Source organism: Rana temporaria, chromosome 1, assembly GCF_905171775.1.
Source record: "Rana temporaria chromosome 1, aRanTem1.1, whole genome shotgun sequence".
Taxonomy (NCBI): Eukaryota; Metazoa; Chordata; class Amphibia; order Anura; family Ranidae; genus Rana; species Rana temporaria.
The window spans coordinates 579,907,128-579,929,566 of record NC_053489.1 but is presented as its reverse complement, the minus strand read 5'-3'; the positions used below and the strand labels follow the sequence as shown (position 1 = coordinate 579,929,566).

General features: G+C 45.6%; 1 protein-coding gene across 1 annotated transcript in view; it reads right to left on the bottom strand.

The window, feature by feature from the left end:
- FRYL (FRY like transcription coactivator) overlaps window positions 1-22,439 on the bottom strand; it is a 505,173-nt gene that overhangs the window by 463,746 nt on the left and 18,988 nt on the right. Inside the window, exon 2 of the mRNA XM_040334951.1 lies at window positions 5,133-5,137. The gene's annotated coding sequence lies outside the window, so the exon portion shown is untranslated. The remainder of the gene's footprint in view (window positions 1-5,132; window positions 5,138-22,439) is intronic.

Genomic DNA, 22,439 nt, shown 5'->3' with positions numbered 1-22,439 from the left:
TTACGAGATGCATCCTCTCCGTCGCTTCCGGGTATGGGCTGCGGGAATGGGCGTTCCTTCTTGATTGACAGTCTTCCGAGAGGCTTCCGACGGTCGCATCCATCGCGTCACGATTTTCCGAAAGAAGCCGAACGTCGGTGCGCAGGCGCAGTATAGAGCCGCACCGACGTTCGGCTTCTTTTGGCTACGAGTGACGCGATGGATGCGACCGTCGGAAGCCTCTCAGAAGACTGTCAATCAAGAAGGAACGCCCGCTCCCGAAGACCCATACCCGGAAGCGACGGAAGAAGATGCAGCTCGAAAACGGGTAAGTACTGCTCATATTTTAATACAAATAGCCGATTCCCCTAGACAAAACGAGCAGGAATCTAAGGGGAGAAAAAAAAAAATTTAATACATGGGTGAACTCCCGCTTTAAGGACTGGTAAGCTGCAACATATAGTATTCCATGTTTGTTCACAGGTTTGGATACATAAGCAATTGAACAGATTATATTTTAGCAAAAGCCATAATCATTCATTATGCACTCATACAGATAATTAAAACGCTGACCTTTTGGTTTATTCTTATGAATTATTTCGGGGGGGGGGGTTGCTCTTTATAGCAGAAGATAAGCTCACGTAGCCAGACGCAAGAGCAATGCATTGCACATGTCTAGACTGTGGTCTCCATACAGCCCTTCTGGAGCAATTACAAGCACCAATATCGTCTAGACTGCCACTCTTTGCTCAAGTGTTTTCTTTTATTCACCGCTTGGCTGTCTGGCATCTGGTATATGATAATAAGGTGCACTGTTGTTTCTCAAACTGCAACTTGCGCTTTTATTTAGTTCTGTACCATGGTCATAAGAAGACACTTCACTGATATGCATTGGTCTAAAAAATGACTGTAATAAATAGGAGATAGCTTATTGGTTCTCAGATGCTATATTCTCTATAATTTACCTGCTTAAAGTAGTTGTAAACCCAACCAGACAACTTGCACCTACAGGTAAGCCTAGATTAAGGCTTTAGATTAGGGCTTACCTGTAGATGCAAGAAATATCTCCTTAAAGCGGAGCTCCGCTGAAAAAAAAAAATAATATCAAAAGCCAGCAGCTACAAATACTGCAGCTGTTGACTTTTAATATTGGGACACTTACCTGTCCTGGAGTCCAGCGCCATCCGCAGCAGAGGACGAGCGATCACTCGTCCCTCTGCTGCCCCCCCGCCATCCTCGTTGAGGGAACCAGGAAGTGAAGCGCTCCAGGTTCACTGCCCGGTTCCCTACGGCGCATGCGCGAGTCGCGCTGCGCCTGCTGACTGGCTCCCGCTGTGCTCTGGGAGCAGAGTGTTCCCAGAACACAACGGGGGGGGGGGGTGACATCCTGCCCGCAGACTGTGGCCGGAAGTGGGTCCAAATACCTGTCTTTAGACAGGTATCTGCACCCCCCTGAAAGGTGTCAAATGTGACACCGGAGGGGGGGGGGGGTTCCGATCAGCGGGAGTTCCACTTTAGGGTGGAGCTCCGCTTTAACCTACACGGTTAAGGAGATATTTGCAGAAAACACTGCACTGATGTCTACGGCGCATGCGCGCCACAGACAGCGGCGCAGGCTCACCGAGCTTAGTTGTTATGCATGCAGCCGCCACACAGTGTTTATATTGTTCAGATTGCCTCCTCAATGTCTGTCAAATCTTACTGTATATACGCATGCACACACAGCTGCCCACCATGTGGACTGGTGAGAGACTAGGCTTGGTGACCAAGATTCCACTTCACGGCATTCAGACACCAAGGCTTAGCTTGATTGTGTAGAAGACTTTGCCACCCTTCTGAAAAGCAATCCACAGTGGTCCGCTTTTTAGAGAGGTGGCAAAGCATGCTGCATGTGTAAACTAAGACTTGGTGTCTGAATGCCATGAAGTGGAGTCATGGTGACAAAGCCTATAATCTCAATGGTCCCCATGGTAGGCAGCTGTGTGTATGTGAGAGCGTATATACAGTACATACAGGGTGTTCTTCCATATCCAGAAAAATAAATGGCCTTTGGTTTATTGCTGGGCTCAATCTCCTGACGCTGAAAGCAAATGGGAAATGCTCGAACACAATTGCTGTACTCCCGCCTAAGCACCTGATAAGAGGACACTAAACACTATGATTATACAAAGGCACGTTTCATTTCATAGTTTTATGAAGATTAATACTTCCTAAAAGCACACTTATAAATATTCACAGACAGCAGACATCTCCCGATTTCAGGACGAAATCAGCCACTAAGCAAATTATTAATGCAGAGCTGGATGGCGGGGAGGAGTACAGTGCCAACCACACATCAAACGCTTTCCAATAAACAGAAAATGTTTTATGTATACATCATATCATACCCATCTCATTCCCTGGGGAAAAAAGTCTGTCTCAAAGGCTTGCAACCTACAGAACTAGCCAATAAACGATTAAAAATAAAATAGATTTGCAGACCTGAACAATTCACAGCAGCCAGGTATAGTATTATACACAAATAGTTATATGGGCCGGGTATGGTATATATACATAGTTACATGGGCCGGGTATGGTACACGGTCCGTATTCATCCGATTCCCCATAGGGGAGAGCGGAGGTGAGACAGGGCGGTCTCTGCACTGTGTGCGGGGACCGCCCTGTCCGCCGACAGCTCAGCGGGGATTTACGGAGGAATCCCCGCTGAGCCAAACAGGCCAACGGAGCGGATCAATACGGATCCGCTCCGTGTGAAAGAGCCCTTTAGGTCAACATGTTAAAGCAGGGTGGTGGTTGCACGACCACTTACAGGTCCAAGCAGATTCAGCAGAAACTGGCCATAAAATGAGACATCTATTGCCAGCTTGACCTTTAAGCCTGGTACACACAATGAGAATATCGGATAAATGATAGTCCATTTTTCTTATTTTTGCTAGTCTCATCAAAAACAAATAGGATACAACTTCCCATGACAATGTAATGTATTGTATTGTAACGCATGCTTTCCTTTCCAAGCATGCGCAGTCTTGGTCACAAGATTTTTAAGGATGAATACTGTACTGAAATATTTTCGTGCTTGTCCCTTTGGATCATTTTCCATGAGATGTCGCGATCAGATTTCAAAAGCGGTTTAACAATGATCAAATTATCAGACAATCGCTCGGAAAGCGGGTTTTTTGTCAGATTTTCTCATCACGTGTACTAGGCATTACACTGAGTGAAGTCACAATAAACCGACCTCCAACACACAACAATCACTGTGATGGAGTCGATCCATTCCATAATAATGCTATGAAGATCTATAGCCTTCCATCGAACAAATCCGTGGAATTTTGTCCGAAGGGCGTTGTCTGTGAACTTGTTCTGCATACAGACAGAACCTTTTCAGCCAACATACACAAAACTACGTTGTTTTTCATCTCTTTAGTGCCACCCTTTGGGCAAGTTCTGCTAATATTGTCTGATGTTTAGCATTGGTTCGGAGCATGTGTGTTTGTACTTTGGATTTTAGTCCAACGGATCGGATAATCTGACGGAACACATTTGTTGTTGGACAATTTGAGAGCATGGCTATCCAACATTTGTTGTCGGAAATTCCGACAACAATTGTCCGATGGAGCGTACAGACGGTCGGATTATCCAGAAAAACCCTTCCATCACACAATTGTTGTCGTAATATACAATCTTGTGTACAGGGCTTTAGCCATTCAGTAGGCCACATCATTGTGAACTGCGTCCACCGGGCGACTGACATTACACTTTGTAGGTGAAGGTTCTATTCTAAACTGCAGACACGAAATGACATGCTAAGAAAGCCCAGCATCTAGAGTTCTGAAGACGACACAGTAATGTAGAAATACAGCCCTCACACATGAACGTCTCCCGCCATGTGCACCATCATCCTGTCACAGAGCCGCTGCAGCCGAGGTCCTGTTCTCAGGAACTGATTACTGTGAGGAGAGGAGGAGTACACACACACACACGACAGGAGACCACATGTGAAGAAGACTCCTCACCCGTTACCACAGCCTCCGACACTCCCCGCACCCATCTATTCACGTCTACACCCCAAAGGCTGAACTACAAAGGCCTCAGCCACTCTCATCTTCACCTACATTGTTGAGAAAACAAACTCCAAACAGTGATGATTTAAAAAGGCACACTTCATTTCTAATAGGGCCCAGCAATGTGCAGATGTAGGAGGGTCTACTGCTGGATCAAATGGTTCAATGACATTGGCCCGGATTTACATACATCGGCGCATATTTATGCCGCCGTAGCGTATCTAATATATGCAGCGCAGAGAGGCAAGCACAGAATTCACAAAGCACTTGCCTCCCAAACTGCGCTGGGTTTCCTCGGCGTAGGTGGAAGTGGGCGTGAGCCATGCTAATGAGGCGTGACCCCATGCAAATGATGGGCCGAGCGCCAGACACGAATAATGAACTGCGCATGGACGCATCCCAGTGCGCATGCTCCGAATCACGTCGGAAAAAATGCCTAAGATACGACGGATCACTGCCTACGACGTGAACGTAACCTATGCCCAGCCCTATTCACGTACTACGTAAATGACGTAAAATACGACGGCTGTGTTCCCTGGTCCATACCTTAGCATCAGTTGCGCCTCATATATGGGGAATAACTTTACGCCGGACGTACGACTTACGCAAACCGCGTATATTATGCGTCGGGCGCAAGTACGTTAGTGAAGCGACGCATCTCCCTCATTTCCATATTTGAATAGGAAATCAATGGGAACGCCACTTGCGGCCAGCGTAAATATGCGCCCATGATACGCCGGCGTAGGAAAGTTATGTCGGTCGGATGAAGCCTATTTTCAGGCGTATCTCAGTTTATGGGCACGGCGCATAGATACGTCGCGTAAGTGTAAGTATGCGCCGTCGTATCTCGAGATACGTCGGCGTAAGTGCTTTGTGAATCCGGGCCATTGTGTGCAATGACTAGTTTTACAAAACACCACACAAAAGCAGGAAAGTGACTTGGGCATAGCAGAACTTCCCAGCAAACACCTAAACACATATCTGAAATACATTAGATTATTATACAGCATTTATATAGCTCCAACAGTTTATGCAGCGCTTTACAACATAAGGGCAGGCAGTACAATTACAATTTAACCACTTAAGGACCGGGCCTCTTTCAGATATGTTGTTTACAAGTTAAAAACATTTTTTTTTGCTAGAAAATTACTTAGAAGCCCAAATATTATACTTTTTTCTAACACCCTAGAGAATAAAATGGTGGTCATGGCAATACTTTAAGTCACACCGTATTTGCCCAGCGGTCTTACAACTGCACTTTTTTGGGGGAAAAAAAAAATACACTTTGTTGAATTTAAAAATAAGACAACAGTAAAGTTAGCCCAATTTTTATTTATATTGTGAAAGACAATGTTACGCCGAGAAAATTGATACCCAACATGTGACGCTTCAAAATTGCACCCGCTCGTGGAATGGCGAAAAAACGTTTACCCTTAAAAAAAACTCCATAGGCGACGTTTAAAAAAAAAAATTCTACAGGTTGCATGTTTTGAGTTACAGAGGAGGTATAGGGCTAGAATTATTGCTGTCGCTCCAACGATCGCGGCGATACCTCACATGTGTGATTTGAACACAGTTTTCATATGCGTGCGCTGCTCGCGTATGCGTTCGCTTCTGCGTGCAGGACGGGGCGCTTTAAAAAAAAAATTATATGTTATGTATTTTGACACTAATAATAATTTGGAGTCACTTTTATTCCTATTACAAGGAATGTAAACATCCTTGTAATAGAAAAAGCATGACAGGTCCTCTTAAATATGAGATCCGGGGTCAAAAATACCTCATATCTCATTTGCACTAAAATGCAATAACATATTCCGCCCTGCTATGGCATGAAGACGGGTGGGGGCCATATTACCTTTACTCGACTCCATACTTAGCCTCGGAGAGGACACAATCGCCGCCTCTGCCGCTACCAACGGCTCCAGTAAGGCACAGGAGAGCGGCGGGAGGGGTGCCCCTCTACCGCCGCCTAATAACAGTGATCTCGCCGTGAATTTGGCGCAGAAACCACCATTATCGTAAATCGGACCGCCGCCTGAAGACGAGGATACCTGGGTTATGGCAGCTAGCTGCTGCCATAACAGAGATATCCTGCTTCAAAGTGCCGACGTATATAGTCGTGCGGCGGTCCGGAAGTGGTTAATAAAGTAGGAATCAGAGTCAAGAAGGACTTCACAGTGCTAATCACAGGCAGTGAGACATTTCTCAATGTCTGCAGCCGAGGGTCGGGAAAATGTCTTACTGCCTGCGATTAGCGCTAAGCAGTGCCGACTTTGTTGTTGTTGTTGTTGTTGTTGTTAGGTGGAGGCCAGATAGGCTTCTCTGAAGATAAGAGCTTTCAGGGATCATCTGAAAGTGGACAGAGTAGGAGATAGTTGGACAGATTGGGGGTAGAGAGTTCCAGAGGATGGGAGAGGCTTTGGAGAAGTCCTGGAGATTAGCATGGTAGGAGGGGAAAAGGGAACCGGAGAGCAGGAGGTCTTGGGAGGAACGAAGAGAACGTTTCGGTTGGCATTTTGAGACTAGTTTAGTGATGTAGCTGGGGGCCAAGGTGTGGATGGCTTTGTCAAGTATTGTTAGTATCTTGAGTTTAATTTGTTGGGTGAGTGGAAGCCATTGGAGGGATTGGCAGAAAGAATTAGAAGACCCTAAGCAGTTTGTAAATTGGGCAAGTCTGGCAGCAGCATTCATAATGGATTGAAAGGGGGATAGACTGCAGTCACACCTGAACGCGGCGTATGTTACCGCGATAAATTGCGGCGTTTTGTCCCACGATTTGCCGCGATAAAACGCTGCGTTTTTTAAGCCTTACATACGCCGGAGGGGTGATCAACATTTGTGAATGGAGCCTTAAAGCCAAGCCAATGAGGAGGAAGTTGCAGTAGGAGAGCCGAGAGATGACCAGGAAGAACTAGAAGCTTAGTGGTGTCATTGGTTAGGAAGGGGTCCAGGATTACACCTAGGACCTTGGCATGGGGGATGGGTTGATAGTTGAGCTGTTGATTTTGACAGAGAAATCAAAGGAAGTGGCACGAGGGGTGAGGAAATCTTACAGTCATGTAGTTGGTGATGCGTGAAGAGACTGATGAAGTGATTTGAGGGGTAGAGAGATAGATTTTGGTGTCATTGGCATAGAAGTGGTATTGAAAGCAATAGGAGGCAATCAACTGGCCCAGGAATTAATATTATTAACCACTTCCTTACTGGGCACATAAACCCCCTGCACTCCTGTGACCCGTTTTCAACGGAGAGTGGTCTGAAGTAGAGGTCGACCGATATGGGTTTTTCTCTGGCCGATACCGATGCCGATATTTAGAATTTGGGGCGGCCGATGGCCGATATATGATGCCGATTTTTGTGGCCGATATTTTAGGCCGATTTTTTATTTTTTGGCAGGTGGCGCTAATTGGCACTGGCAGATTGCACTGGATGGAACCAATTGGCAAAAGCAGATGGCACTGATTGGCAGGTGGCACTGAATGGCACTGGCAGGTGGCACTGGTTGGCACGTGGCACTAAGGTGGCAGTGGCAGGTGGCGCTAATTGGCACTGGCAGGTGGCACTAATTGGCACTGGCAGGTGGCACTAATTGGCACTGGCAGGTGGCACTAATTGGCATGTGGCACTGGATGGTACTGGCAGGTGGCACTAATTGGCAATAGTTAGCACTGGCAGATGGCACTGGTTGGCACTGGCAGGTGGCACTAATTGGCAGGTGGCACTGGATGGCCTTGGCAGGTGGCACTAGTTGGCACTAGCAGGTGGCACTGGATGGCACTGGCAGATGGCACTGGATGGCATTGGCAGGTGGCACTGGATGGCATTGGCAATGCCAGGTGGCACTGGATGGCACTAGATGGCATTAGCAGGTGGCACTGGATGGTATTGGCAGGTGGCACTGGATGGCGTTGCCACTGGCAGGTGGCACTGGATGGCATTGACAGGTGGCACTGGATGGCATTAACAGATGGCACTAGTTGGCATTGGCAGGTGGCACTAGTTGGCATGGCATTGGCAGGTGGCACTGGCCGGCTTGGCATTAGCAGATGGCACTGGCAGGTTTCACAGCACATAATGTAGCGGATAATGTGTGAAACTCTCTATACAGTTTCACAACTGCTGCAGAGAGAAAGGAGCTCAGATTCATTGCGATGTTGAAGGTGGGCGGGACCCGGGTTGGGCAGGGCTCAGCTGTCCACCAGCCAATGGGATGAGATCATTGGCTGGATAGCTGCTGAGTCCCGCCCACCCCGGGTCCCGCCCACCTTCAACATCGCAACGAATCTGAGCTCCTCTCTCTCTCTGCAGCAATTGTGAAACTGTATGAAGAGAGAGTTTCACACATTCAGCTACATTATGTGCTGTGAAACTGTGAGAGCAGAGAGAGAGAGGAGCTCAGATTCATCGTGATGTTGGAGGTGGGCGGGACCCAGCAGCTATCCAGCCAATGATCTCATCCCATTGGCTGGTGTTGGACAGCTGAGTCCCGCCCACCCCGGGTCCCGCCCACCCCGACATCAGCCCGACAGCTCCATTCTCCTTCACACACACGGCACTGCTCTGCAGACAGTGTGGAGAAGGGAGGGGGAACCCCATGTTCCTCCTTCCTTCTCCACACTCTGCTGATGCAGATCTGCTAAATATCGGCCACATTTGGATAATAATCGGCCGATGCCGATTTCTCCAAAATGACTGAATATCGGCCCGATATATCGGCCGGCCGATATATCGGTCGACCTCTAGTCTGAAGTCCGCTCTCCGCTGACATAACTGCCATCAGTCGGGGCAGCACGTCATCACGACTCCCAAGTTAGGATCTGCCAGTTATGATGGCAGTCTCAGTGAGCCGCTGAGACATCCTCTCCCCGCCCCTCCACTGCTCGGGGCTCCAATGAGCGCGGAGAAGCGGAGAGGAAAGCTGCTGACTGACAGTCAGGCTTTCCCCTCTGGGATCTGCAAGAACCGAGCCATCGGCGGTGTTCGGTGGCTCAGTTCTCAGTGCAGGGACGGCGGGGGACAGATGGAGCATCGGTCTGATGTTCCATCCACCGAGGCAAGTATGAATCTAAAAAAAAATATTTAACCCATACTTCTCTTTTAAGCTAGGTTCACACTAGCCTGTACAGTAAAATGCCATGTTTTACCTTGCAGGCCAGTGCAGTGTCGGCTTCAACAGGGAGAGATTTGTTTCAGCTCATCGCAGTGCTTCGTTCTTTTTTTTTTTTCAACTTGACTTCAACTTTATCTAAAGTGTCATAAAGTAACACTTAATTCAGGTCAGTGCACAGCAGCGCAGTGTGTAGTGTTGCCATCCAGTACGGTGCAGAAAACGGCAGACATGCTGCATTGTGGTGTGAAGGAGGCACAAAAAAAAAAAAAAAAATGGTTTGACCTTTGTTTATCCAATGCAGAAATACGCAAGTCACCGCATAGTGTGTACACAGGCCCTAAAATTGTGGTCATACTATTTGTTAGGGAGTTTTTACTTTGAAGCCATCACTTAAATCTTTAGTAAAAAAAAAAAAAAAAAAGTCTGCTGGTGAATCTTTCCCGTCTCTCTGGATGCCACAGGGTTAAGAAAGTACATAGGTTAGAAGCAACACAGGAAACAAAGGACCACAAGCAGAATACTTAAGAAGACGTTAGAAGGAAGAACATGAGAAGGAAACCAGTGGCGAATACCACACGTGCTTCTCTGTGTTTTATCGGAACATACACTGGAATGATTGGCATTACACCTGCGGCACACAGAAGAAAAAATACCCGAGTTGTCACCCACGCTGAACTGCAGAAATAACAGCCACCAAGACCCCTTTCACACTGAGGAGTTTTTCAGGCGTTACAGTGCTAAAAAAAGCGTCTAAATACCGCCTGAAAAACTCCTGCTCAGCCTTCTTAAAGCGGAAGTAAACCCATCGATTTAACAGTTTCAAAAAGCAGTTACATTTCCGGCATGCCGGGATTGCTAACTGTCCCATTGGTTGTGCTCTCAACCAAACTGTCAAACCATCCAATGGCTGGTGTCATAACTGATCACATGTGCAGCACCATGGCAGTTGAAGATAAAAAAACATAGGCCAAGATGGCAGCTTCCTTGGCTGAAAATGATGGGTGGGTTTACTTCCACTTTAATGTGAAAGCCTGAGGGCATTCACACTGAGGCGATGCGCTGGCAGGAGAAAAAAAAATCTCCTGCAAGCAGCATCTTTGGAGCGGTGAGAGGAGCGGTATGTATACCGCTCCTTCACCACTCCTTCCCATTTAAAACAATAGGAAACCACGGCAATACTCTGCAGATGCGCATTGCGGGCGGTATTAACCCTTTATCAGCCGCTAGCGGGGGTTAATACCGCACCGCTAACGGCCGAATCCCGCGGAAAATCCGACGGTATAGCGCTGCCATTTTTAGCGGCGCTATACCGACATCGCGCCTCCCGCCCCAGTGTGAAAGGGGCCTTAGTGAGAGAACCCAATAGACATAAAATGATCATCAATGGGTGACCATACAATGCTGTGCAATATGGTCCCATTCATTCTTATTGGCACCTCATCACAGCTTCGCAATGCACCACAACATGCAGAAACACTACCGTGTGTTGTGCTGCTGGAAGCATGCATGGATTTCTGGTCCATTGGGGTGCGATAAGCAGCGGGTTCAAATGACTGGCCCTAAATGCACCGCAACAAACTAGAATGGTGTAAATGGGCCCAAAACAGTTACTTCACCTAAAATTCATTTTCGTTTTTGGTAGAAGCTAGAAATGCAAGAGATTATTTCTGTATGAAAAACAAAACTTCTGTAGGAATAGAACGTGGGCACAAAGAGGTTGCCCACACACACCGCAACAGCCTAAAATAAATGAATACGACCAGCAAAGCTCCGACAATTCCAACAGTTTTAAACTTTTTTAATGACTCATTAAAACACTTGAAAAATTTAGACCGAGACCGAGACTGGCCCCTTGCTCTCTCCGTACTGCTTCCCCAAACTTCACAAAAATAGAAAAACAAAGAGTTAAAGTAGATTTCCTGCTCGATACTAAACACTTTTAAAGCGTAACGTCACCCAAAAGGGAAAGTTCCGCTTCTTTGCATCCTTCCACCCTCAACTGTCATGGCACCTTTTTTTTTTGGAGTGGGTACCTGGTTTTGAAAATTATCCTCTCCCACTTCTGGTCAGATGCACCGCAGCGATCCGAGACAGAATTTAGACCTCCCTTCTTCCTCAGCAGCCTTCTGGGATACACAAGTCCCAGAAGACTGTGAATCATTCACAAAGCGGCAAGGCCTCACTGCCCGTTTTCCTCATTTGTGATGCCGGGACCTGCACCCAAAGCTGATTGAAGAATAGGCTCGGGTGAGGATATCACTGGATCCCTGGACAGGCAAGTGTACTTATATCAGGGTTTGACTAAATTGCTTGGAATCTAGGAGCCAGCTAAAAAAGTTAGGAGCCAGAAAACGTGCCCCGTCTCGCCAAGCTCGCGCGCAGAAGTGTACACATATGTGAGTAGCGCCCGCTTATGCAAACAGTATTCAAACCACACATGTGAGGCATCGCCGCAATCGTTAGAGCGAGAGCAATAATTCTAGTCCTAGACCTCCTCTGTAACTCAAAACATGCAACCTGTAGAATTTTTTAAACGTCGCCTATGGAGATTTTAAAGGGTAAAAGTTTGTCGTCATTCCACGAGCGGAAGAAATTTTGAAGCGTGACATGTTGGGTATCAATTTACTCGGCGTAACATTATCTTTCACAATATAAAAAAAATTGGGCTAACTTTACTGTTGTCTTATTTTTTTTAATTAAAAAGTGGATTTTTCCCCAAAAAAGTGCGCTTGTAAGAACGCTGCGCAAATACGGCGTGACAGAAATTATTGCAATGATCGCCAATTTATTCTCTAGGGTGTTAGAATAAAAAAATATATAAAATGTTTGGGGGTTCTAATTAGAGGGAAGGAGATAGCAGTGAAAAAACACATTAGAACTGCTAGAACTGTTTTACTTGTAATGCCAACGGCCACCACAAGATGGTGCCATATCACAGAAGGCCTGCAGAAGGCCGCGGCCTTAATTACCGGCGGGGGCGCACGGAGACACAGGATCCCCAACCACCGGGCCCGCGCCGGCCGGTAATTGAAGCCGTGGCTTTGTGGCCTACGCTTCCTTCTGTGAAGGCCGCAAAGCCGCGGCCTCAATAACTGGTGGGCGCGGGCGCCAGGTCACAATGTCTTGTCGCAATTGCGACCGGGCGCCCGGATTTTTTTTGAGCCCTGACTTATAGTCAGCAGCTACAGTATTTGTAGCTGCTGACTTACTGTATTTATCGGCGTATAACACACACTTTTTTTCCACAGGTGCGTGTTATACGACAATAGTGCAGAGTATGCAGAGTATCTCACAGGAACATATGCAGTGCTGGTGTAATATGATTTCTGAAGCAGGACTGACTCCTATATATTTCTCTCCCTATAAGAACAATCAGGAACCTTTCCCTAAAGTATCTAATGCAGAGTATCTCACAGGAACATATGCAGTGCTGGTGCAATATGCAGAGTATCTCACAGGAACATATGCAGCGCTGGTGTAATATGATTTCTGTAGGAGGACAGTCTGACTCCTATCCAATTCTCTCCCTCAGATCAGAAGCAGCCTTTCCCTACCCTATCTAAAGCAGAGTGACAAGCTGTGCTACATCCCTCTAGCTTATATAGAGGCTGGGTCACATGCTGCACTGGCCAATCACAGCCATGCCATTAGTAGGCATGGCTGTGATGGCTTCTAGGTCACAGGAGTAAAACAAATGGTGATTGGCTGCCCTGCAGCGCGCCATTACATTGCCGAACACCAAACCCGAACTTACAGAAAATTGTTTGGGTTCGGGAACAAAAAAAAAAAAAAAAGTACAGTACGAACCCGAACTTTACAGTTTGGGTTCGCTCAACCCTAATTACCATTAATTACTGAGCACCTATAACTGTGTGAAACGCATCGAACGGCCACTGTGGTCTTGTGGTGTCACTCTGGGATGTCCCAATAAAGGATTTTGGATCACAAACGTGGTGTGCAGCCTATTCTTTTACACAATGAATAAATGGCCTGGGTACAGCGAGTTGTCGGTCTGTGTGTGCGCGCATGATGTCATACATGGCGTTTAGCCATTCTGAAACACAAAGTTATTCGTTAACATATTAATCTTAATAAACTTGCCAAAACAAGGTGCAGTTTCATCCAACTCATTTATTATAAATCATTAGATACTTCCCGATATGCGACCACATCCCCTTTTATAGTCGCTAGCAACTGCTTTACTGGACACCTTCATAAATAAAAGAGAAACAGGGAAAAGGCAAATTCTCAATATGATTAGCTAAATAAAAGAAGAAGAAGAAGAAGAGGGAATGAACACTTCAAGCCATTATTGGAAACATGGAAGAAGCTAAACATAGAAGGAAAAAAAAATGTAAAGGCCACTTTTCATCTCATATCCAGACTGTCTGACATAAAACAGACGTGGATGTACTGTGACAATGCCATGTGTCACAGTGAGTGGTCCTGCGATGTGTGTATCTGAGAAGTGAACGAAGCCCCCGGGGGTAAGGTCAGTAGAATGTCACAAGTGTCATCAGTAAATTGGCAATAGAAGTCTAGGTCCATAAAGAAGAATACTATCTGTGGTTTTGTCACCTCTAGAGGAGTAACTACTCTGCATATTTAAAATTCAATACACCGGATTAAACCTCAAAAACAAAAATGTAATATATTGCAGCTTAGCAATCCCTAACCGATGAAGCTCAACAGTGAAACGCGTTGATACACAAGGGCTTATTATATAGCATGTATCTCAATATAAAAAAAAAATTATATTCATTTTTCTATGCTCATTTTTGTATACCTTATATGTATTTTGTCTAAATAAATATCATTGTTTTTTCATCATTCCTCATTGTTTAGAGCCGGTTCTCAGCAAAGCACACCCACCAAATGGCAGATTGATGCCAGGAACTAAATGCTACATCAGGGGTGCCCAACCAGTGGCCCGCGGAGCCCTCTGATGTGGCCCGCAACCTCCTGCTCTGGGATAGAATAGAATACTGTTATTAAAGGTCATTGTATATATGGGCATATCTGTTCTGCAGTGGTTACTGTGCTGCTTACAAACGAATCCGCAAATGCAGTGCAGTGCACCTGTAGGGTACCTGCACTGAGCCATAGACTTCTGTTATTATCTGGGAGTTTGGTGATCTTTCTGAAAGTGCACCAAACCTGCAGAATATAATAGAAGTCTATTGCAAAGTGAAGAAAAGCCAAAAGGTACACTGCATTGCACCCGCGGTGCGGGTAAACTACATTGCATTAGTGTTAAAGAAACCATGGGCCCCTTTCACATGGTCAGTCCGACCCAATTGGACCCTCCATTCACTCCTAAGGAGTGGCAGATGTAAACCAACTTGTGTCTTACCTCCAAACTGATCAGGCTGTGTCCGTATCCGCTCTGCATATGCAGAGCGGATACGGACCTGCCATCCGCCCGCTCCGCTGATTGTAGCCCGCGACCAGTTACCAAGTCGATCAAGTGGTCCTCGTGCTTCAAAAGGTTGGGCACCCCTGTGCTACATGAATCATCTGCCCTTAAGATGGCCACTGCCAGAAACGATAGGGAGGTGGTTTTCAAAGTAATTTCTTGGCAAAAGAAAGCATGGAAACATGGATGGATAGATAGATGGTTGGTTGAGTTTGCTTTGAACATTAAAAAACAAAAAAAATTAAAATAGCGTTTTTGATTTGTGGTGCTCAGTTGCAGCGTACTTCCACTTTGAAGCGGAGTTCCACCTAAAAATGGAACTTCCGCTTAATCCACTCCTTCCCCCCCTTACATGCCACATTTGGCATGTAATTTTTTGGGGGGCGGAGTGGGGGGGTCAGGTGGAGTGGGACTTCCTGTCCCACTTCCTCCTTCCGCCGAGGGGCTGGTTAGGCGAATAGCTTAATCGCCTTATTGCAGCCCCTCCCTGTAGGCGAGCACCTGTCCAATCGGACGGCGCCGCTCGCGCATGCGCACTGGGTTCCCGGCCGTGAAGCCGAAAGCTGTCACTGCCGGGTGCCCACACTAGGAATGAAGACGCCGGCCGGCGAAGGGGGGCGAGGAGCGTAGCCCCGGCCGGCGCGTCGCTGGAACCATGGAGCAGGTAAGTGTCTGTTTATTAAAAGCCAGCAGCTACACTTTTTGTAGCTGCTGACTTTTAATAAACTTAAAAAAAGGCTGGAACACCCCTTTAAGTTACATTTACAGTTTACAGCCAAAATTGGGACATCGCCTACTGTAAGCCGCTTTATGAAAGCGCACCAAACCCGCAAGACATAACAGTCTATGGGAAAACGCAGCTAACCCGCACCGAACCCACAGGTACACTGAGCAACACCCGGGTAGCTCTGTATAGTCTAGCTGTCTAAAAAGACATCCATGAGCCAGTAAGATTTATCAAATAGTTTTTGCTGAAAATTAACGCAAAATACTCAAATGCCTATTGTGGACACACATAAAGCAATATAGCCAACTGTACTATTAAATAGGTTTATAAGATGGTGAATTGTAAGAGGCCATGTGATGAACTAGCAATGAGTGGGTAGTATTATTATTAGAATACAGGATTTATATTGCACCAACAGTTTACGCAGCGCTTTACAATATAAAAGGGAGACAATACAGTTATAATAAAAGAGGATTAAGAGGGCTCTGCTCAGAAGAGCTTACAATCTAATAGGGTGGTACAGGTGGTACAAAAGGTTGTAACTGTGGGGAATGAGCTGATGGAAGTGGTAAAAGATTAGTTGGTGACGTGATAGGCATGTGTATGTATTCATACATGCATCTAAAAACTGCTGATCTACTAGGATTTTCACACACAACCATCTTTAGGGTCTTACAGAGAATGGGCCAAAAAAGAGAAAATATCCAGTGAGCGGCAGTTGGGTGGAGGAAAATGCCTTGTTGATGCCTGGTCTGATGAGTCTGGATTTCAGCTGCAAAATTCAGATGGTAGAGTCAGAATTTGGCGTAAACATGAAGGTATGGATCCATCCTGCCTTGTACCAACGGTTCAGGGTGGTGGTGGTGATACAATGGTGTGGGGCACATTGTCTTGGCACATTTTGGGCCCCTTAGTACCAATTGAGCATTGTTTAAATGCCACGGCCTACCTGAGTACTGTTGCTGACCATGTCCATCCCTTTATGACTACAGTGTCCCCATCTTCTGATGGCTCCTTCCAGCAGGACAATGCACCATGTCACAAAGCTCAAATCTTCTCACCACTGGTTTCTTAAACATGACAATGAGGTCACCGTACTCCAATGGCCTCCACAGTCACCAGATCTCAATACAATACCTTTGGGATTTGCATAATGGATATGCAGCCGGCAAATCTGCAGCAAATCAGACCAAAATCGGAGAAAATGTTTCCAACACCTTGTTGAATCTACGCCACAAAGAATTAAAGGGGTTGTAAAAGGTTTGTTTTTTATTTTCTAAATAGGTTCCTTTAACCACTAAACGCCCGCCGCACGACTATTTACGTCCACAGAATGGCACGTACAGGCAGATGGACGTATATATACGTCCCTGCCTTCTAGCGGGTCGGGGTCCGATCGTGCGGCTTGCCTTCTGGAGCGATCCGACTCGAGGGGACAGCTGTTCGTTTCTGTCCGCCCCCTCGTGATCGCTTCCAGCCAATCCTGTGAGCCGCCGCCGTGTCACTTCCTCTGCCTGTAAAATGTAAACATAGGCAGAGGAAGTGATGCAGCTCTCATCTCGGCAGGATTTTCAAACCGCCGAGTTGAGAGAAGACTTACACAGTAAGTCGCACCAACACTACACTGACACCACACACATAGGCACACTTAACCCCTTCCGATCACCCCCCCTGTGACACTGTCACTGAATGCAGTGATCATATATGTACTGATCACTGCATTTAGTGTTAGGTCCAGGGTAGCCCCGTACTCCCCCTAATAAAGTTTTAACCCCTTGATCACCGCCCTAGTTAACCCTTTCACTCCCTATTGCCAGTGTCACTAAGCGATCATTTTTCTGATCGCTGTATTAGTGTCACTGTTGCCGCTAGGAAGCTAATTTTTTTTTTATTGGGATTTTTTTTACTAAAGACATGTGGCTAAATACATTTTGGCCTAAATGTTTGGCTAAAATTTAGTTTATTCAATTTTTCTTATAACAAAAAGTAAAAAAATATTGATTTTTTTTCAAAAATGTTGCTCTATTTTTGTTTATAGCGCAAAAAATAAAAATCGCAGATGCAATCAAATACCATAAAAAAAAAGCTCTATTTGTGGGGAAAAAAGGACGCAAATTTTGTTTGGGAGCCACGTCGCACGACCGCGCAATTGTCTGTTAAAGCGACGCAGTGCCAAATTGTAAAAACGCCTCTGGGCATTTAGCAACATATTGGTCCGGGGCTTAAATGGTTAGGCTAGTGCATTGTTGGTTCACTTACCCTTTCCTTCCATTTCCCTTCTAAATGTTTTCTCTTTCTTTGTCTGAATTTCTCACTTCCTGTTTCTCCTCAGTAAGCTTTCCACCATCATCCGAGCCGTTCTGGCTGGGGGTTAGTCAGCCAGAACAGCTTACTGAGGAGGAACAGGAAGTGATAAATTCAGACAAAGAAAAAAAACATTTAGAAGGGAAATGGAAGGAAAGGGTAAGTGAACCAACAATGCACTAGCTTAAAGGAACCTATTTAGAAAATAAAAAACAAATCTTCACAACCCCTTTAAGGCCGTTCTGAACGCAAAAGGGGTACTTAGCAAGGGATAGATAGATAGAGGCTAGTTCATGACTGAACCCCGCTGGCCCGACTTTTCTAGTTGCAAGTCTATAATGTGTGTCTATATCGTTAGATAAATATTCACAAAACAAGTCTGCGGATAACAGGCGACATTTGTATTGCACAGACTGATCTTTGTTTGGTGCTCTTTGAGGTTCCTTTATATAAAAGCATTTTACCATTTTTTTTTTTAGGTACGAAAGACTTGTATCCTTCTAAACATTGTTTATGTGCTAATTATCTTCTGACTGACTACAGATGTTAGAGAGAGAACTCGGTGTGAAGCCAACGGCAACTTGCTGCTTCTGCTAAACAAAACACACTTTACACACATTACTTGTGGGAAGTTTTTAAAAAGAGAAAAATAGCAAACATTTCTCTCTGTTGAGAAATATACAAGCCTTAACCTGTAATGGCTAAAGTGTACCAACCAACCTCAGGGGACGTGGATGTTTATTAGAAGAAGTCAAAATTAAAAGGATTCAATGCAATGTGCACTATTAAAAGTGGTAGTAAAAGGTTAATACCAGTTTTTCCATATAATGTTCTCTCCCCCCCCCACTAATTATATATATATATATATATATATATATATATATATATATATATATATATATATATATATATATATATATATATATATATATATATATATATATATATATATATATATATATATATATATATATATATATATATATATATATATATATATAGTTCTGTGTACTTACCCATTTTTACTCTGCTCGCCATGTGATCCTGCAGGCTCCGGCTTCCATGTGTCAGGGAGCGCGCAACAGCTGTGAATTCTCAAAACCATGTCGTCACCCATTGCCCAGCCTTCATCAATGCACCCTCTTCTCCCCTGCAGCAGCCACTCACTGACAAAGAGAAGCCAAAGCGGAGCAGGCTCCCAAGTATGTGACCACTGTGACAGCCAATCATAGGCATCGTGTGATTGGGAAGTCCATCTTGCCTCTCAGTGTGAAGGCCGGCCACAGACGGATTGAATCTCAGACAGCTATTAACTGGTTGTTAAGAAGCGGGCAGCTGCAGGCATCATTAACAAAAATGCTACCACTCCTAGACACGTTTGAAAACACTCCCAAACACTGCAAAAGGGCTGGCAAAAAAATGAGTGCTTTTTGAGTAGTGTGCATGAAGCCTTAAACTGATACACAAGACCCCTTTCACACTGAGGAGTTTTTCAGGTGGCACAGCGCTAAAAATAGTGCCTAAATACCCGAGGACTTTCACACTGAGGCGATGCGCTGGCAGGGGAGAAAAAGATCTCCTGCAAGCAGCATCTTTGGAGCGGTGAGAGGAGCGGTATTGTATACTGCTCCTTCCCATTTAAAACAATGGGAAAACGCGGTAATACCGCCCGCAATGCACCTCCGCAGAGGCGTATTGCGGGCAGTATTAACCCTTTATTGGCCGCCAGCGGGGGTTAATACCGCACCGCTAGTGGCCGAATTCCGCGGCAATTCCGACAGTATAGTGCCACTATTTTTAGCGGCGCTATACCGCCACCGCGTCTCCCGCCCCAGTGTGAACGGGGCCTTAACCACTTAAGCCCCGGACCAATATGCTGGCTAAAGACCCAAGGTGTTTTTACAGTTCGGGACTGCGTCGCTTTAACAGACAATTGCGCGGTCGTGCGACGTGGCTCCGAAACAAAATTGACGTCCTTTTTTCCCCACAAATAGAGCTTTCTTTTGGTGGTATTTGATCACATCTGCGGTTTTTAGTTTTTGCACTATAAACAAAAATAGAGCGACAATTTTGAAAAAAATGCAATATTTTTTACTTTTTGCTATAATAAACATCCCCCAAAAACATATATAATTTTTTTTTTCCCTCAGTTTAGGCCGATACGTATTCTTCTACCTATTTTTGGTAAAAAAAAAAAAAACGCAATAATCGTTTATCGGTTGGTTTGCGCAAAATGTATAGCGTTTACAAAATAGGGGATAGTTTTATTGCATTTTTTATTTATTTTTTTACTAGTAATGGCGGCGATCAGTGATTTTTTTCGTGACTGCGACATTATGGCGGACACTTCGGACAATTTTGACACATTTTTGGGACAATTGTCATTTTCACAGCAAAAAATGCATTTAAATTGCATTCTTTATTGTGAAAATGACAGTTGCAGTTTAAGAGTTAACCACAGGGGGCGTTGTAGGAGTTAGGGTTCACTGTGTGAGTGTTTACAACTGTAGGGGGGTGTGGCTGTAGGTGTGACGTCATCGATCGTGTCTCCCCTATAAAGGGGATGACGCGATCGATACGCCGCCACAGTGAAGCACGGGGAAGCCGTGTTTACACACGGCTCTCCCCGTTCTTCAGCTCCGGGGATCGATCGCCGCACTCGAGCAGCTATCGGGTCCGCGGGCCCCGCGGTCCCGGTCCTTCGGACCGGGTCGCGGGGGCGTGCCGCGGGCGCGCGCCCGCGACCCACGGCTGGGTACAAGTACAGGACGTATATATACGTGCTTGTGCCCAGCCGTGCCATTCTGCCGACGTATATGTGCAGGAGGCGGTCCTTAAGTGGTTAAGCTCAGAGTATTTTTTAAATAACAAACATGTCATACTTACCTCCACTGTGCAGTTTGTTTTGCACAGAGTGGTCTTCTGGGGTCCCTTGGAGGCTGTGTCGGCTCCTCCCCCCACCCCCATCAGCTAGCCCCTTTCATGGGAAACTCTCTACCAAGGGGGTTAGCTTATGGCGTGAAACTTTTCTGTCTCAAAGAAGAAAAAAAAAAAAGCAAGGATTGAAAATCCCTCTAAAAGTGAGGAAATCCATGGTTGTCACCAGGGCCACGAGAGCTAGTGTTCCTATAGAAGATTTCCCCCTATGACCGAGAAACAGGAAGTGAGAAATTCAAAGAAAGAAAAAAAACATTTAGAAGGGAAATGGAAGGAAAAGGAAAGTGAACCAACTATGCACTAGCTTAAAGGAACCAATTTAGACAATAAAAGACGAAGCTTTACAACCCCTTTAAAGGGCCCCGTCATCTTCAGACCAGGCTGGTTAATGGTGAGCTGTACAGCAGCATGGTTTGATCGGAAGATCTGCATTGAACGTACAATCACACCAATTAAAATATCATGTCCGATTCAAACAAACCACTGCCGTCTCATTACGTGTCACAAATACATCCACAAAGGAGTATTATCAGGACTTTTCCTGTACACCACATGTAGTGTATATGTATTCACTAATATGATATTAATTTGCTGAAATAACGTATACACAATTTTGCTTTCCAATATAACAAGACATAAATCAAGTAATTCATTTGCTGCAGTGTTATGCAACGTGCCGCAAGTCACATGACGCAAACAACGACACCCCATTCACACTGTGCTCATCCAGGTGACAGCAGATGCTACATCAGCAATTTGAATGGCAGCTGTGAGGTAACGCCGGCCGTGTTTAGACATGTCATAATGGCATGTAGAACAGAATAGAAATGCCATTGGTGTGCTGGGTACTTTTTCCTTCACACCCAGTCACCACACCCACAGGTCTCATAATACAAGGTTACCACAGCCAGTAAAAAGCAATGTGTCCCCAAGACCCCTTTTACACTGAGGCAGTTTTCAAGCATTTTAGCGCTAGAAAGGGCGCTTGAAACCTGCCTCCCATTCATTACAATGGGTGCTTTCACACCTGGGCGGTGCGCTTGCGGGACGTTTTGAAAAGTCCTGCAAGCAGCCTCTTTGGGCGCTGTATACAGCGCCTCTAAAAACGCCCCTGCCCATTGTAAAAGCGCCCCTGAAAGGCGATTCAGATGTGCCACAACACAGTATTTTCAACCCCTTTTTTGGGGTTAAAAGCACTCGAAAAGCAACACAAAACAGCAGTAAAGCACCACTCGTTTTAGCGGCACTTTACTGCTGTTTAAGCTCCTCTTTTGCACCGCTAGCGGGGCATTTTAGCCCCAAAAAAGGCCCGGCGCTCTCAGTGTGAAAGCAGCCTAAGGCAACTTTCACACTGGGGCTGCCGAGCATCAGCGCCGCTTTAGCTGCGTTTTTCGGCCGATAGCGGAGTGCTTTTAAGCTAGCGACCGAAGAAGAGGTGAAAAGCACTAAGTTGCGCCAGAAGAAATTGTCAGGTGCCATTCATTTCAATGGGCAGGGCATTTTGGGAGCGCTGTAAACCCCCCAAAGTTGTCTCTTTGCAGGACTTTTCAGAACGTCCCACAAGCGCACCGCCCGGGTGTGAAAAGTCACAGTGAAATGAATGGGAGGCGGTTTTTAGAGGGGCTTGCTAGCGCTAAAACACCTAAAACCGCCTTAGTTTGACGCCAGCCTTAGACAGTTTGGCGATATTGCAGCTCTTGAAATAGAAAAGAACGCCTTGTTTATCCAGGACTGACCGCTGTCCACAATAATGATACTGTACATGGAATACTGAATTCAGTGCAGAATGTAGAGGCTACAATAAAAGTAATACAAACAAACTATGCATGAGTAATCACAAAATGTATCTTAATGCAGCAAATTGATACAATCTTCCATATGCCAGATAAACAACAAGGT